Below are 18,872 nucleotides of genomic sequence, written 5' to 3' on the forward strand. Positions count from 1 at the left end.
AAGAGGGAAACCATTATGTGCTGATGAGAGTTGATGGCAGCACACCGTATTATTCGTTTCGGACCTCTTGATAAGTATGGTGGTGTGATTATACATATCAATCACATCGCGATTACGGGCAGCACGGGGTTCACGCCTGAGCCTCAGGACGTGCGCTAGCAGCGCATGTCGGGTGTTTCAAGCTTCAACTTCGCGTCTTAATATCTCGGGATGTAATGGGAATATTGCGATGCAATCAACGCCATTGTGTATGTGCTTTGTCTTGCTATGGATTGCTGAAGAAAAAATATAGGAGGTCCATTTAAAAAAACATAAGTTTGTGTTAAAAAAGACATATGCTTTCGTTTTAGAATGTTTCCAAATATGTACATTCATGGGCCCCCAGCCCTACATTGATACCGGTGAAAGTCGTTTTCCAATAGCTGTTATTGTTCCAGAGATATTTTGGGTGGACAAGATAGCTGGGACACCCTGTATTCTTTGAAAAAGTCGAATATTCCAAAAAATTGATCTATACAGAAATATGCATCATTTATGTAACACTCCAAACGATATATATATTGTTTGGAGTGTTACATAAATGATGCATATTTCTGTATAGATCAATATTTTGGAATATTCGAATTTTTCAAAGAATACCGAAAAACCTGTAGAACTAACGAACCCTTTTAAATAATTAAGCGTAACTTAATACTTTTCTCTAAGATTTTTCCTTGCTCTCGACGCCCAATTCTCCAAGAAACCTTTGCAACAGCTAAAAGACGGATGCGTCATATCTGTATTACATAATATAATTGGGAACAGCCGTCTGCAGATGAAAAGATTAATAAACTGATAAAAAGATTAATAAACGGTGACTGGTAATTCCTTCTAATTTCTGTAAGAATCAACCAGCATTTTCACTCACCACAAAACGGATGGCTCCATATTTGTATGACGTCATGCCATTGTCTCATTAAGTCAGTTTCTGGCATAGCCTACGAGAAGCCCTATTACACTGCGCCAGATTTTTCTTCGTTACCTTTATATAGTTGTAGAAGCACAGTAGGCTGACCTTTACAGCAGCGCAACAACCGCTCGGAGACATAAGAGCGAGGCAAACGACGCAGACGCGCGCCGGTGTAATGAACAGGGACAGGGCGCTTCTGAAAGCCGCGTGCGCAGACACACACGCCAGTGTGCTCGTATGTGCGGCGTCCGGCGGGTTTAATGAGAGAGCGACGCGACGCCTGCGATCCCCACGGCCCGCTAAGCCCACACAACGCGACCCGACCCGCTGTTGACGCAGACAAATGACTGCTGCCGCTGCTGCCCCGGGATAACAACCTCGGTCCCCGCCGACCGCTACCGCCGTTCCGCGAACTGTCTCCATTCATCTCGGATACCTGCGGCCGTTGGGTAATAACCTGGAATAACGTGAGAGGAGGACCAAGCGATTCCCCAGTGCAGCAGTCTCACAACTGTGGTGCGCGGGTTGATTAATTAACAATGGTCAGCACAAAGTCGTGTGTAGCTTCCGAATAATATTCGCTTTGTGTTCCTAGGCTAGGGTTTAGCATTACAAGAATGGGTAATGTGGCGCCGGCGTCTCCTTACATTTGACACGACTCGGTGGTACTGGTTGTCCCAGTCGGTATGACGTGGAACGGCGTCCATCGCTCACGACAACGCCACCCTGTAACTAGAAGAAAAACACAAAATCCTCGCATGGTTTGGTCATATTTCAGATACCGTCTTTCGTGATTAATGTCAATATTCCTATAGAGCAGCGCGCCAGAATGTGTAAGCCGCTCCTGCTTTTTCACTGATAAACGCGGCAATTGCACCACTCGATGACGCGAGGACTCCCTTGACCTGAAATGATGATCACCAGTTTTCTTTTGTTGTGAGTCCGCGACAGATTTTCAGCTGGCGTGAACTGGCTAACTGTAGTTCTTCTTTTTATTATGCCCGGTTAGATGATGGATATTGAATATTAATAATATAAAGTCTTGAATTTTCAACTCATCACCCAAGTCGTGGCCACATTATGGAATTGCGAAGATGTTAAGTTAATAAGTTGTCATTCCGTCGTCAAGACATCGCTAAGTCGCGTGTTCAATAACTACACGACGTAATTCCAGGGATAACATATACTTAAGCAACGCAGAGTGCGTCGTAAGCTTGGGACACATCGATGACTGTTCACTGTTAAATAACCATGAATTCACTTTTCACTTCATAATATTGTAATAGTCAATTAATTGTCACTAATACACATGATAATGTCTATTGAATTGTGAGGGCGACACGAAGAATTAAAGTTTGAATCCAGTTTTATTGTTCCTTGTCATTAATTGTCCCTACGCTGAGCACGCACACAGATTTATCATTCAGGGATTTGCTTCCGTTTGTATCAGTTATCCTGTCGTTGACGACAACTTCTGACAACTCGGCGCAATTGTATGTTCTTCGTGTTTGCATTTGTCTGTTACCTACTCGAGACTAATAATTGTTTTTCTGTCGGCCATTTTGACTAGGAGTGTCATTTTTGCCATTGATAGTCTGCTTTTGATGTCCTCCTTGCTCCGTCCGTCATTAGTTTACTGCCTAGGTAGCAGAATTCCTTAACTCCATTTACTTCGTGACTTTCAATCCTGATGTTAAGTTTCTCTCTGTTCTCATTTCTACTACTTCTGATTACCTTCGTTCTTCTTCGATTTACTCTAAATCCATACTCTGTACTCATTAGACTGTTCATTCCGTTCAGCAGATGATGTAATTCTTCTTCACTTTCACTCAAGATAGCAATATCATCAGTGAATCGTACAATTGACATCGTTTCACCTTGAATGTTAATTCCACTCTTGAACCTTACTTTTATTTCCATCATTGCTTCCTCGATGGGCAGATAGAATAGTAGCGGCGAAAGGCTTTATCCTCGTCTTACATCCTTTTTAATACGAGCACTTCGTTCTAGTTCGTCCACTCTTATTACTCCCTCTTGGCTGTTGTACCTATTGCATATGACCCGTCTCTCCCTATAGCTTACCCCACTTCTTTCAGAATTTCGAACATCGTGCACCATTTTACACTGTCGAACGCTTTTACCAGTTCGACAATTCCTATGAACGTGTCTTGATTTTTCTTTAGTTTTGCTTCCATTATTAACGGCAACGTCAGAATTGCCTCTCGTGCCTTTATCATTCCTAAGCCAAACTGATAGTCATATAGCGCATCCTCAGTTTCTTCTTCATTCTACTGTATATTATTAGTGTAAGCAACTTGGATGCATGAGCTGTTAAGCTGATTGTCGATAATCCTCGCACTTGTCAGCTCTTGCAGCCTTCAGAATTGTGTGGATGATGGTATGTCTCCAGACTCATGCATTGTGTACACTAACGTGAATAGTCGTTTTGTTTCCTCTTCCCGCAATGATTTTAGAAATTCTGATGGAGTATTACTATCCCTTCTGCGTTATTTGATCTTAAGTCCTCCATAGCTCTTTTAAATTCTGATTCTAATACTGGATCCCCTCTCTCTTCTAAATCGACACCTGTTTCTTCTTCTATCATATCAGACAAATCTTCCCCCTCATAGAGGCTTTCAATGTACTCTTTTCACCTATCCGCTCTCTCCTCTGCATTTAATAGCGAAATTCCCGTTGCGCTCCTAACGTTATCACCCCTGTTTTTAATGTCACCGAAGGTTGTTTTGACTTTCCTGTAGGCTGAGTCAGTCCTTCCGACAATCATTTCTTTTTCGATTTCTTCACATTTTTCCTGCAGCCATTTCGTCTTAGTTTCCTTGCACTTCCTATTTATCACATTCCTCAGCGACTTGTATTTCGGGGCGTATTCCCGAGTTTCCCGAAACATTTTTGTACTTCCTCCTTTCATCGATCAAGTGAAGTATTTCTTCTGTTAGCCGTGGTCTCTTCTCAGGTACCTTCTTTGTACCTATGTTTTCCTTCCCAACTGACGGTCATGGCCCTTTTTAGAGATGTCCATTCCTCTTCACCTATAGTGCCTACTGAGCTATTCCTTATTACTATACCTATAACCTTAGAGAACTTCAAGCGTATTTCGTCATTCCTTAGTACTTCGGTATCCCACTTCATTGGGTATTGATTGTTCCTGAGTAAAGTCTTAAGCTTCAGCCTACTGCTCATCACTACTGTATTGTGATCTGAGTCTATATCCGCTTCTTGGTACGCCTTACAATCCATTATCTGTTTTTCGAATCTCTGTCTGACTATGATGTAATGTAATTGAAATCTTCCCGTATTACCAGGCCTTCTCGAAGTATACCTCCTTCTCTTGTGATTCCTGAACAGAGTATTCGCTATTACTAGCTGAAACTTGTTACAGAACTCTTTTTCCTCTCTCATTCCTTGTCCCAAGCCCAAATTGTCCTGTCATCTTTTCTTCTACCCCTTCCCCTACAACTGCTTTCCAGTCCCCCCTTTTGTATTAGGTTTTCATCTTCCTTTACACATTGTATTACCCTTTCAATATCCTTTATACTTTCTCTATCTCTTCATCTTCAGCTTGCGACGTCGGCACGCATACCTGAACTATCGTTGTCGGTTTTGGTTTGCTATCGATTCTAATAAGAACAACCCTGTCACTGCACCGTTCGCAGTAACACACTCTCTGCCCTACCTTCCTATTCATAACGAATCCTACCCCCGTTATGCCATTTTCTGCTGCTGTTGATATTACCCGATACTCATCTGACCAGAAATCCTTGTCTTCCTTCCACTTCACTTCACTGACCCCTACTATATCTAGATTGAGCCTTTGCATTTCCCTTTTCAGATTTTCTAGTTTCCCTACCACGTTCAAGCTTCTGACATTCCACGCCCCGACTCGTAGAACGTTATCCTTTCGTTGATTATTCAATCATTTTCTCATGGTAACCTCCCCCTTGGCAGTCCCCTCCCAGAGATCCGAATGGGGGACTATTCCGGAATCTTTTGCCAGTGGAGAGATCATCATGACACTTCATCAACTACAGGTCACATATCCTGTGGATAAACGTTACGTGTCTTTAATACAGTGGTTTCCACTGCCTACTGCATCCTCATGTCGTTTATCATTGCTGAATCTTCCGAGTTTAGGGGCATTTTCCCATCCCTAGGACAAGAGCGTGCGCTGGACCTCTGTCCGCTCCTCCGCCCTCTTTGACAAGGCCTTTGGTAGAACGAGGCTGGCTTCTTATGCCGGAAGCCTTTGGACACCAACTCTGATTATTAATCAAAATTTGAGCAGGGACGGGATTTGAACCCGGGACCGAGGACGTTTTGATTACGAATCAAAGACGCTATCCCTAGAGCACGGGTGCGTGAAATATCGGCAGAAATAAATGTGGGACGTACGGTGAACGTATCTGATCGTTCACTGTGGCGAAATGTGGCGTTAATGGGCAATGGCAGCAGACGACGGAGACGAATGCCTTTACTAACAGCACATCGGCTGTAGTGCTTCTCCTGGGCTGTGCGCGAGTCGGTTGGAAAGCCGTGGCCTGGAGAGATGAGTTCCGATTATAGTTGGTGAGATCTGATGGTAGGTTTCGATTGTGGCAAAAAACCACACGAAGCCCTGGACCCAGGCTGTCAACATCGCACTGTGCAAGTTGGTAGTGACTCGACAATGGTGTGGGGCTCTTCTGGCAGAACTGAACCCAGCATTGACTGGAAATGGATACGTTCGGCTACTTGTAGACCATTTGCATCCATTCATATGCTTCATGTTTCCAAACAACGGTGAAATTTTTATGGAAGGCATTGCGTCAAGTCTCCGGGCCCATTTGTTCGCGAGTGGTTTGAAGAACTTTCTGGATAATTCGAATGATGGGTCTGACCACACTGTTCGCTCGACATGAATCCCATCGAAAATTCACTGGACATAATTGAGAAGTCAGTTGGGTCACAAAATCCTGCATAGGCACCACTTTCGCTATTATGGATGACTACAGAGCCACCATGACCCAGTATTTGTGCAGGGGACTTCCAACAACTTGTTGAGTACCTGTCAGGTCGAGCTTCGGCACTACGTCAGGCAAAAGGAGGTCCGATGCGCTATTAAGAGGTGTCCGATGACTTTTGTCACGTCAATGTATTTAATTATGTGAAATTGTAAGGGCCTTCGAACAGCATATAAAAGAAATGCTGGGTGTGGATAGTGATCAAGAAGTGCTGGGAAAAAAGTAACACCGCGATAAAACGTAGTCACGTTGTCAGCAAAAAGATGTCTCACAAACGTCTGCTTTACTGTACCAAATGGTATGAATCAAGGAACTCAGGCATGGTTGGCGTCTTTTTATTATTATTATTATGAACGTCGTATCAAATGCTAAGTGCAGTGATATATGCTACAAAGCGATTCCACACCGTGGAAACTGCATGATGTTCAGTTAGATGTGGACTTGTCCTATTACTGACAAGGGAGCCTCCCCATCGCACCCCCCTCAGATTTAGTTATAAGTTGGCAAGTGGATAGACCTTGAAAAACTGAACACAGATCAATCGAGAAAGCAGGAAGAAGTTGTGTGGAACTATGAAAAAAATTAGTAAAATATACATACTGAGTAGTCCATGGCAAGATAGGCAACTTCAACGGCAGTCTGAGCTCAGGAACGCCGTGGTCCCAATCAGTCTGGCATTAGCTGCCGCAGCGGTCGCACGCTCCTCAAGTTTGCTCCGTGAACGTTCAGTGTTTACGTCAGTGTTTTCGTGTTTTGTGCTCGTTTATTGACGTTTTGCACGTGAATTAAGCGTTATCAATTGAGCATTTGGTCTTCTTTCGTGTCATCTTTCTACGAAGTGCCGTTGGGATTTCGGCGTTGTCCGAGATTTCTTCGCTGCAGAACACCATGGCAAACTCCGTGAGAAAAAACACCGTGATTTTCACCTTCGACAAGTACACCCGTCGAGTACAGCCCTCTGCACTTGAAATACACGACTGGATTACCGAGGTAATTGGCCTTCATTCTGAATCTGTTCATACCATGCAGCTGGACTCTGATGAATACTGCATTTTTGTAAAGTTTAACGATTCCGCGAGTGTAGACCGCTTTCTGGCAAAATTTGGTTATGAAACGGAATTTATACACCGTGATGGTACTAAAAGTACTGTCAAACTCCGGAATTCCGAGTCTGTAATTAGGAATGTTCGGGTTTTGAATATTCCCATAGAAGTAGACAATTCGAAAATTAAAGATGTCCTTTCAAAGTATGGGGTTGTCAGGCAAATAGTCAACGAAAGGTGGGCTTCGCATTTCAAGCTGCAGTGCTTTAACGGCATTCGCTCCGTGGAGATGGAAGTGAAAGCAAACATTCCCTCCCACATCTTTGTTGACGGGCACAAGGCGCATGTTATGTACTCAGGACAAACCCCTACATGTCATGTATGTAACGAGTCTGGTCACCTCCGTCAGGACTGCCCTCGCCGTGTATTTGTGCTAACGAATAACCTTACGCAACGCCGGAAATTGACACTCAACGATTTGTTGCCAGCCAGTAATACAACAGAGCCAGCGGCGGTCGTGGATCCTGTTACTACCTCTGAAAATGTTGCACTTAATGTTAATGACTTTCCGTCTTTAAAACCTGCATTAACTGCTGAAATTCCGTCCCGTGACAGCGAGATTCCCACAAAAAAGCGTCCTCTAGAGGACACTGAAAGAAATGTTGATGAGGACTCTTCCTGTGAAACACCCGTTGCCAGGAGGCCGAAGCCCAGTCCTGAAGATCTGTTGGAAGTGGAAAAAGGAGATGGAATGAAGGTCGATGTGGCTCCCACTTCCGCACAAGGACTTACACCGCCACGAACAGATAGTGACGCAGCGGGTAGTGATTTTTCACGGAAATGTGACCCTGAGTCTGAGGTCACGGCTGAAATAACCGCATCAAGTGCACAACCCATACAGTGCGAACCGTACGAGGAAGTACCAGGTAAAGAACCTGCTGACTCCGAAGCGCAACGCCACGCCGAAGGAGGAAATACACAAGCATCACCGCCTCGCCAGCAAAACAACACAACAGACACCACGCCGGAACCAAACATTGACGACTCGCAAGCCACGGCCGTTGCCCCATTTAGCCACCGCCGGCGGCTGCGACAGACACCGGGCCTTGCTGTCACGCGTCATCAAGCGAAAGTCACACCAGAGAAGACAGACATCAAGAAAAAGAATATCAAATATGAAGTCATCAGGTCCAACACTGACGAGGAGATAGAAAATGGCCACAGTGACTTATAGCAATGCATTGTCAGGATTTCAGGATACTTTTCTTCTCAAGCTATTTGTTTAAAAGCAGTGCAAATTTTCTAGGCAGTTAGTACATGCAATGGGCACACAGCTTGTAAAGATCGTGCCTTGTAGGGAAGCACGTTTGCTGCTATAATCATACCGAACCTCATCCCAAATAGCTTCTTCCGGTATGTCTGTGCTGCAAGTTTATAGCATTACTACTATTAACATTAATAAAATACAGTCACCCTTGAAAATGGCAGCACTAAAGGAATTCTTGTACCAGTCCGGAACAGATATCGCGTTGCTACAAGAAGTTGCGATAACGGAATTTCGGATCCCAGGCTTTTTTGAAATTGTTAATGTTTCTACGGAAGCCAATATCGGTACAGCCATTCTTATAAGGGAAGGCATTCCGGTGACTGAAATCGAACGACTAGAATCAGGAAGAGCCATAGGTATAAAACTTTTCGATGTGACAGTGATTAACCTCTACGCCCCATCAGGAACTTCCCACAAATTGGATCGTGCGAAGTTTTTTTCAAGATGAACTGATTTATTTATTGAGGAAAAATCCGTGTTCTCTTATATTAGGTGGAGATTTTAACTGTGTTTTAAACCAGAAAGATCAACAACCCAACTTCAACTACTCGCCACAGTTAAAAAAATTAGTAAGTGATCTACACCTTAAGGATGTGTGGGAACTTGAAACACGTATGTAACGCAGCAGCGATGGCGAGGCATTGTAGCATCTGTGACCAGAGAGTATGCGCTTGACCGCGCGAGTGTTGCGAGCGGTTCTCAGTCAGTAGTAGTCTTTGCGAGTTAGTTGTCGCTATGCAGAGTAGCAGTCAGTCAGTCGTTGCGAGTCTGTAGCTCTGTCTAGTTGAGAGCAGTACTCAGTCTGTAGTCGTCATGCAGAGCGGTCGGTCAGTAGTAGCAGCCCAGTGCGGTTGTGTGATGTAGGCGGTCGGCAACAATGGTCAAGATGAGGAATAAGGTATACTGTTAATTAATATAATCATTAGATAATGAAAAATTTTATTTATTGTAATTATTCTCCAACAAGTCTCCCAATAATAATTTTTTATTTCAAAAGCATTTTTTCAAAAGTTTAATTTTTTTTGAACTAAAGATCTCGTTGCACTTCCCATTTCATTCCACTTCTTTTTGAAGAAAAATTTCACTAGAATTACAAAAAAAAAGGAGAATATTATTATTTGCAATGTAGTTCCTCCAAGTGGTGCGCAACAACAAGAGCAGATATGTGACATCCATTTATTCTGAGGTAAGACTTTAATTCTGATTGTTTTTACACAGGGCCAAAAACCGATATTTCGGTTTAATTGAATTTTCTTGTCACTGAATGGACTTTAATTTTTTGAAGGATTTATAATTGAGTCAGATTGCGAATTTCACATTTGTTGCCATTGTCAGTACATTTGATTGTAGGCAGGTTACGCATAGAGCCATGTCCATCAGCATTTCTAATTAGTATCGTTATTTTCTTTAAAAATTGCGGTGGGGAGGTTACACTTGGCGACACCCAGTCCAGGATCGTATTTCGTTGAGAGTCTTTTGAGCGACAGTCAGATATCTGCTCTTATTTGCTTAGATAATTAGGATTTGGCGCAACGCTTTTAATAATATTGTGACTTTCTTTCTACAGGTCAACGGCAATTTGCTGCTTTGTTGTATGTGTGTGTTGCTTTTGCATTGTGCTTATTTGTTTTGTGAAAAATTTTGACTATTGTAAAAATGCCGCGAAAGACTGTGAATAGTGTATCGCGAAGTATTGTGAATGAAATTACCGACTTAAACAACGTGACCGATAGTAATTGTGATACGCAACGTAATGATGACAATCCTGCGTTCACTAACAATCAGTGCATTCCAACCACTAATGATGACTTTCACCTTAATGATGAACAAACGAACTCAATTGTCTCGTCTGTTAACTTGACGACAATTGATGACGCAGAATGCTCTATGGTAATGAGCGCTGTAGAGCTTAACACACCCGATTTGGAAAATTCAAGTAATGTACAGTCAAATCTGTCTAATGAAAATGAACAGATCACACAAAGTAGGACAGATGTATTTAATTCCGAAACAATGACTGATAGTATACATTTGACTGACAAACCTTTTTGTAAATTTCAGAATGACCAAATGGTTACAGAAAGTGAAACAATTCCAGATCCACTATTGAACAGTACAGATAATAGAAATGGTAATTTTGGCTCGGATCCAATTATGGCAATACTGATACAACTTAGGGAAGATAATAAACAACAGAGTGAAAATTTCAAACAACTTAGGGAAGATAATAAACAACAGAGTGAAAATTTCAAACAACTTAGGGAAGATAACAGACAGCTTAGTGAACAAATTAGAGACGTTGCCGCGCAGTGCCATGACACTAAGGAACAATTGCGCGTGGAAATTGAGGCTTGTTCTCAAAAAAATAGCGAAGAAATTAAGTCTGTTGCGCAAGAATTAAGAGAAATGCAAACAGCCGCAACAGAAACACTCAGAGACGAAATTAGCGGAGTCGCTAAACAATGCTCTGAAAAAGCTGCACAATTACGGGACGAGTTTAAAGCAATGACGGTAGAACTTTCGCGCACTATGGACGCAAAGATAGACGCGAAATTCGAACAGCAGAACACTCAGATTAACGAGCGCTTTAGTCAGCACATACAGAACAGTGATACGCGTTTCCGCAGATTTATTCAAGATCAAAACAAAGTAAAACGACAAGTCATGGAAACAATCACTGCACAGAGACAAGAGGACAAACGTAAAATATTCGCGAAAGCGAAGACGTATGTAGACAATAATATTACTACAGTGTCCGACAAAATTAATACCATAGAACAATTGAACGCGGAATTACGGGATGAAATTTCTGATCTTAAAGCAAAAACGGATACACACACAGTAAATATTCAAACAGTGACAGATAGATTCGAACAACTAGATCTAACACAGGATTGCGATGTCATCAAAGCTGATGTTAAAAAACTGAGCGAAACTACGCGCAAGTTGCAAAAACAGATTAATGCGTCTGATTCTAAAACCGATGATCAGGTTAAAATACTGACTGAAAAATGTGATGAATTGGCCAGTCGTATTGATGTTATCGAAAATACTAATGACAATAAATCAGACGATACTGCACCGGTTTCTTTTATCCAAACACCTGAATTTCAAAATTTACAGCTGACAATTAATGAAATCGATTCATCTAACAACACGTTACGTCGGAAGTTATCAAATTTACAACAAGAAGTAACAGAGATGAAAAACATGTCAGTTAATAACATACCACAACAGACGCCACTTTATGAACATGTGTCAGACTCACGCAGCGTGTATAATGTGAGCAATTTACAGCAACTACGCGACTTAAAATCCGAAAAGCCACGCGACTTAAAATCTGAAAAGCTACGTAACTTGAAGTACGAAATGACACAGACAAACAAATTCACACACAAACCTGAACGTGTTATCAAATTCGGTGACGAGAACATAGATTATGAGCAATTTTTATCCGCAAGAAAATGTAAAGAATTTAATAATGACAGCGTACAGGTACACGCTTTGCACTGTATACGACAATTTATCTTTGTACATTCACCGCTATTGCGTGTAATGCAGAAACTAGCTTTGAACCAGATGCGACAATTTATTTTTGTATTTACAACAGCATTGCCTGTAATGAGGAAACTTGAATTAACATGGATACAACTATTTGCTTTTGAATTTATACCGCAATTGCCTGTAACGCAAAAGCCAAAATTTATTCTCAGTGCGTAATAGACCTCAGGGGATTCATTACGCTTTAATGAATATGTGCCGTAGCGAGCATAGGGCCCCGAGCTGTAGTAGTGCTATTTCATCTTTAGTTTTCTGCACTGCTGCCTTTTCTTCTACTATCCTTTATATCTATTCAAACTGCTCTTTAACTATTGCTCTACCTAGAATTAAGAAATATTGTACTGAAAACCCGATATGACAAATTTTAGCGAATGTGACAATTTTCATTAGGCACTCCAGAATCACGAGAACTTAAATAACAGATAAAAATCGTAATCATCAGTATGTGTAAAATTAACAGCAAACGCATTTTTTGGTAACAATAGACGTTTTCCACCACAATAGCATGAAAGTCAGCCGCTTAGCATACGTAACCAACAATGCAGTCTACAAGGTCAACCAGGCTTTAATGTTTCGCCGCGTGCACGTATAGTTCCAGCTCCAACAAATGGTAACGCATGGCAGCAAAGAAATAACTACGTACAGACAACACACTATTTCAACTCGCATCGCAATGTACCGTATAGAAATTACTATCATGACAGACGTAAAAATAACGAGCACAATTTTCAGCGTACATTTAATAACAGTCGATTTTTTCAGCAGCAAGAACATCAGCAACAACGAATAATCATGAATGAAACAGACAATAGGTGTCATCCATAGCGTAACACGTCAGTAAGAAATAACAGAACAGTTCATATAGTAGATATGCCACAACATTCTCCCGTAAATAATAACACGTACGATAGATTTTAACCAGATACAGCACAGATTGCATAATACAGTGACGCAAACATTACTTTTGACACGCAGAATTTTGCTCACGAGAATGTTATTTGAAACATGCTTTGTTGAATGCACCACTTTTATCGCATCCAGATCTTACTAGAAATTTTTCCATTGCTACCGACAGTTCCAACACCGCTTTAGGCGTACACATTTTCCAGGAAATAGAAGAAGATGGTTCTACAGTAATTAAAAACATCGCATTTGCAAGTCGCATTTTGTCACCTGCTGAACGAAATTATTCCGTCACAGAACTTGAAACATTATGTGTTGTATGGGCTTTCACGAGATTTAGGCACTTTCTTTACGGCAGACATACCACCGTCTACACAGACCATAGAGCGATACAATTTTTACTTTCAGCTAAATTCACTCACGACAGGTTAAGCAGATGGAAACTATATTTACAGGAATTTAATTTTACAATAGTTCACATTCCCGGTACGCAAAATGTTATAGCAGACGCACTATCGCGTTCTCTCAGTAACAATCAGCAAGACGTAGCAACCAACTTCTGCAAAGCAAATTTCAGTGTCATGTACATTCAGCAGGTTGCATTTGAAAATTTTATTTCATCGTCATTACAGGACATAGCACAAGAACAAAATAAGGACAATGTGTGGAAAGAAATTAAACACCTTTGGCAAGATAGGAAAAATGTTACGATTAGGAACCACTACACTGTACGCAATGACATTCTGTTTCGCCGCTCTCATCCTGACAGCAACATTTGGTTATTATGCATTCCTGACGAACTGGTTAACAAACTAATTTGGTACACTCATTTAAGTTACGCACATTACGGAGCACGAAAATGTTTTCTTATACTGAGACAGAACTGTTATTTTACCAACATGGAAAAACGTATACGACGAGTTTTAGCGTCTTGTAAAATTTGCCAGAAAGCTAAATCAGACACCACTTCACATATTCCTCCTTTATATCCCATTATACCTGTGAAATTAAGACACATGGCCGCAGTAGATATTTTTGGTCCGATTCCGAGAACTAACAGAGGTTTTTGCTACATTTTTGTCGCTGTTGAGCTCACTTCAAAATTTGTTACTTTCACTCCGTTACGCAAAGCTACTGCTAAAACTGTTTCGAAAGCATTTGTAAAACATTTTCTATTTCATGTAGGGCATGTAATGAAAGTAATTTCTGATAATGGATCTCAATTTCGTAGTAGTGTATGGACACGCATGTTACGAGCTAGAAACATTTCTCCGATCTATATATCCAAGTACCACGCTTCTTCGAACCCTTGTGAAAGATTAATGAAGGAAATTGGTAAGCTGTGCAGAATATACTGCCACAAAAGACATATTGATTGGGATACACACATACTCTCATTCCAAGATGTAATTAATTCCATTCCAAATGAATCCACTATGCTATCTCCGACTGTTATACTGAAAAACGTTGAACCACCGAACAAAATTAAAGAATTAATAGAATTCCCCAAAAATCGTCGCCTACGACACCACGAAATAATTGACATTGCGCTGAAAAACATCAAACGTGCCGCAGAGCGCCGGAGAAGACAGCAAAAACAGGTTTGTACACGCCGCGACTTTCACGTTGGACAGAAGATATTAGTACGTACACACTATTTATCCAGCAAATTAAAAGGTAAGTGCAGTAAATTTGAACTTCTATACGCAGGTCCGTATCGGATTCGCAGCATCCCTCACCCCAATGTTGTACACGTCGAAACTTTGAGAACCAGAAAATCGAAAGGCAATCACCATATCTCAAACATTAAACCGTTTATTGAGTGAAACCACTGTATGATTCAACACACTATGATGCCATTTACTAATGCAATTAATTCACCTGACTACTTATTGATGATTATCGTATTTTTTTTCTTGGCAAGTGCCCGGCAAGGTAAGGTTAGCAGGTCGCTCTTCTTGTCGTTACACATCAGACCGTGCATATTTTTCCAGATGAATTTACACATTTACGACTATTTCTGCAATTATATTTATGTGACTACTTATTGATAATTATCGTATTTTTTTTCTTGGCAAGTGCCCGGCAAGGTAAGGTTAGCAGGTCGCTTTTCTTGTCGTTACACATCAGACCGTGCACATTTTCCATTTTTTTTGTGTATATGACTGTACTCCAGTTTTGTTTGTATGCACTATGAAATAGTTAAGATATAACACACACCAGTCGACTTTGACATTTTTTTTTTTTGCCTTATGACATCTCAACATCGTGACTGTTTCACATTTTTTTTGCTACTGCATTGTATTATTCTGTGTACATTTTTTCGCATCCGAACACTGTCAATGTCTTGGACATATTACGTTTTCTGTCATGTTATGCTGTATGGTTAATTGTGTCACCATAAACCAGTCATTATTTAGTGGGTATAGGATTTAAATGCAAGACATTAATCTTTGTTCATCAATTTCAGAAAGGAATGATGATTCTAAGAAATAAATTCAACAGAAATGGGAATTTCACCTACGGAATAAACGAAAGGAGATGCAATAACTTTATGAGGAAGAGTAAATGGATCAGGATTAACAAACATTAACAAGAATATACTATACTCATCACAGAATAGCAGTCTTAACTGATTTTTTCTTTCAGATTACAAGGTGATTGATGCAGGCTGTCAGACTGAACTACACATCTTAGTTTTAGTGATGAAATATGCTAGAGATAAGGAATAGTTAGGTAATGAGTAATGAAGTGATTTTTTGCAGATGATAGTGAATACTGATGAATAATGATGAAGGAAATGGTATTATGAATAATGAAGTTTTTCTTTACAGGTGATGATAATGGTGAAGTTATGATGATATGGATAATGAAGTTTTTTTTCTTTATGCCACGTAGTTATTTAAGTATTTGTTGCGGTTTGCTTTGACAGCAGGTGTTACATTGCATAGTAGGATGACGGAAAGTTTTGGAAAGGACAGCTATGGAACACATTTTATACACATTTCACTACTTGTTAATTCGAAGTTCACTACTTTTCAGCATAGTGTGCGTTTCTTCTTTCAGGTCAATAATCCGTTTTTATATTTTTTCCAGGAGAAGTTTTTCATGACACTTACTAAACCTGTTACTTATTATACCTGTTCTAGTACTTGCATTTTTATATTTTTTACCCATTTGTGTTTATCATTTATAAATGTGATCACATGTACTGCCTTGTTACATAATCTTGCTACAGCTGACTCATGACGAATGACGTTACCTATCCTCATTTGCAGCAATAGGTCAAAAGCAAAAAGTATTATGCCTCAGCAATTAATTATCGATCCCAACGCAATGCATTGCTACCAAAAAAATGTATTACCAGTCCCACATAATGTCACTAGTTTATGATAATTCTGAATAATACTGATCAACTCTGAATAGCATGTCACTCGAGTAATGACCTCTTAATGAGACTATATTCAAAATAATGCTTTGTCACTAGCTAATAACTGCCACTGTTTATTGTAATGCCTGTGATTACTAATGATTTGACTGTAATTAACTGATTTTTAATAATGACTTTGTAATGATCTGAATAATACTGAATGATGAACTATGTTTTATTCTATTCAATACTTGATGGCCACTGAGTGCCAATAATTAATGTCAATCAACGAAATTGTTATTAATTATGCCATTAATTAACTCTTGTTTTCAATGTTCATACTTTGTAATTGGAAATAAATGTGACTGTTTCATAATGCTTTGTAATTAGGAAAAGACTAATGATTCTTAATAGATTGGAATGACACATAATTAATTAACTATGGTACTGTTTAATAATGCTTTGTAATTAATTAAGGCTACAAATGATTAATTAATTAACTGTAATTAGACAAATGATTAATTAACGACAAATGATTAATTAACTGTAATTATACAAATGATTAATTAACTGTAATTAGACAAATGATTAATTAATGACAAATGATTAATTAACTGTAATTAGGAAAAGGTTAATGTTTCTTAATTATACTCTGTAACTGAAAAGAATGCGATTATTTCATAATATTTTGTAACCAGGAAAAGAAGGCTACTGATTCTATGTAAAACAATTAATGAACATTTTTCTGTAATACTACATACTTGGTACAGAAATGTTCAATAACTGGGCTATGAATGCCACGAACTATCAATGAAGACTGTAATTGTCAATATTATGTGACTTGATGTCCTTCACCTCATAAGCTGACTACCCTGAATTACTGCAATGTCCATTTGTCCTGTTTATCCCAGTGATCATGGAGCACTATATTTGGTTTTGCACTAATTCTACGTTGGTGTGCCTTGTAAGAGTGTGGTGTTGACACGACATGCTGTCCACCACCATGAGCGATGAAGACATTATTATGGTCCCACTGTTTGGTGTACCTAATGTACTGCCAAAATGAAAACATGGAACATTACTACGACAGTTCAGTGTCTTGGCTACACTGATAAATTCTGATGGGAAAAGAACTTCAAGTTGTGTCACTTGGTGTTGTACTAGTGTGGAAAGATATGGACTTTCAGAGCAGCTGTGTGCAATCTAAAGTGCTACAACCATGATGCAATCCTTCCCTTTCCTATCCTGATTCTTGTCACATAAAAAAAAAAAAATTTTTTTTTTTTGGTAACATCATTTATGTTCATAGGTTATACATTTTTCGATTCGCTAAACTCCAGTGTGAGTACACTTATGTCACTGGTCGACATGATGTTTGCCATTATGTTTATTTGTTGTGAAAATACTAAAGACATTTTTCAGTGCATGTGCACTTTGGACATGAATTTTTTTTTTTTGCCATTATGTTTATTTGTTGTGACAATGCTAAAGACATTTTTCAGTGCATGTACACTTGTCAACATAATATTTTTTGCCAGTCTGTTTATTTGTTCTGAATATGCTAAAGAATTTTTTCAGTGCCTGTGCACTTTGTTATCTGTCAAAAAGTTTGTATATACTTTTCTGATTTGCTACTATGTTTTGTACTCACATTTTGTCTTTGTCTGATATATTTTGTACTTAGTGCGTGTGCACAACATTTACTTTATGTACTACATCTAATTATTCTTGCCAGTCTGTTTATTTGTTCTGCATATGCTAAAGAATTTTTTCAGTGCCTGTGCACTTTATCTGTCAAAAAGTTTGTATATACTTTTTTCTGATTTGCTACTATGTTTTGTACTCACATTTTGTCTTTGTCTGATATATTTTGTACTTAGTGCGTGTGCACAACATTTACTTTATGTACTACATCTAATTATTCTTGCCAGTCTGTTTATTTGTTCTGCATATGCTAAAGAATTTTTTCAGTGCCTGTGCACTTTATCTGTCAAAAAGTTTGTATATACTTTTTTCTGATTTGCTACTATGTTTAGTATTCACATTTTGTCCTTGTCTGATATATTTTGTACTTAGTGCGTGTGCACAACATTTAAATATTCTGTAAGTTGTAGGATTTTGTTAATTGAAGAAAAATTTTGCCGCGCTTGGCAAGTCCAAATGACTCACCATCGCTGCCAAATTTTTGCCCCCCGAGTGGAGGGTTATGAAACACGTATGTAACGCAGCAGCGATGGCGAGGCATTGTAGCATCTGTGACCAGAGAGTATGCGCTTGACCGCGCGAGTGTTGCGAGCGGTTCTCAGTCAGTAGTAGTCTTTGCGAGTTAGTTGTCGCTATGCAGAGTAGCAGTCAGTCAGTCGTTGCGAGTCTGTAGCTCTGTCTAGTTGAGAGCAGTACTCAGTCTGTAGTCGTCATGCAGAGCGGTCGGTCAGTAGTAGCAGCCCAGTGCGGTTGTGTGATGTAGGCGGTCGGCAACAATGGTCAAGATGAGGAATAAGGTATACTGTTAATTAATATAATCATTAGATAATGAAAAATTTTATTTATTGTAATTATTCTCCAACAAGTCTCCCAATAATAATTTTTTATTTCAAAAGCATTTTTTCAAAAGTTTAATTTTTTTTGAACTAAAGATCTCGTTGCACTTCCCATTTCATTCCACTTCTTTTTGAAGAAAAATTTCACTAGAATTACAAAA

Source organism: Schistocerca americana, chromosome 6 (genome assembly GCF_021461395.2).
Source record: "Schistocerca americana isolate TAMUIC-IGC-003095 chromosome 6, iqSchAmer2.1, whole genome shotgun sequence".
Classification (NCBI taxonomy): Eukaryota; Metazoa; Arthropoda; class Insecta; order Orthoptera; family Acrididae; genus Schistocerca; species Schistocerca americana.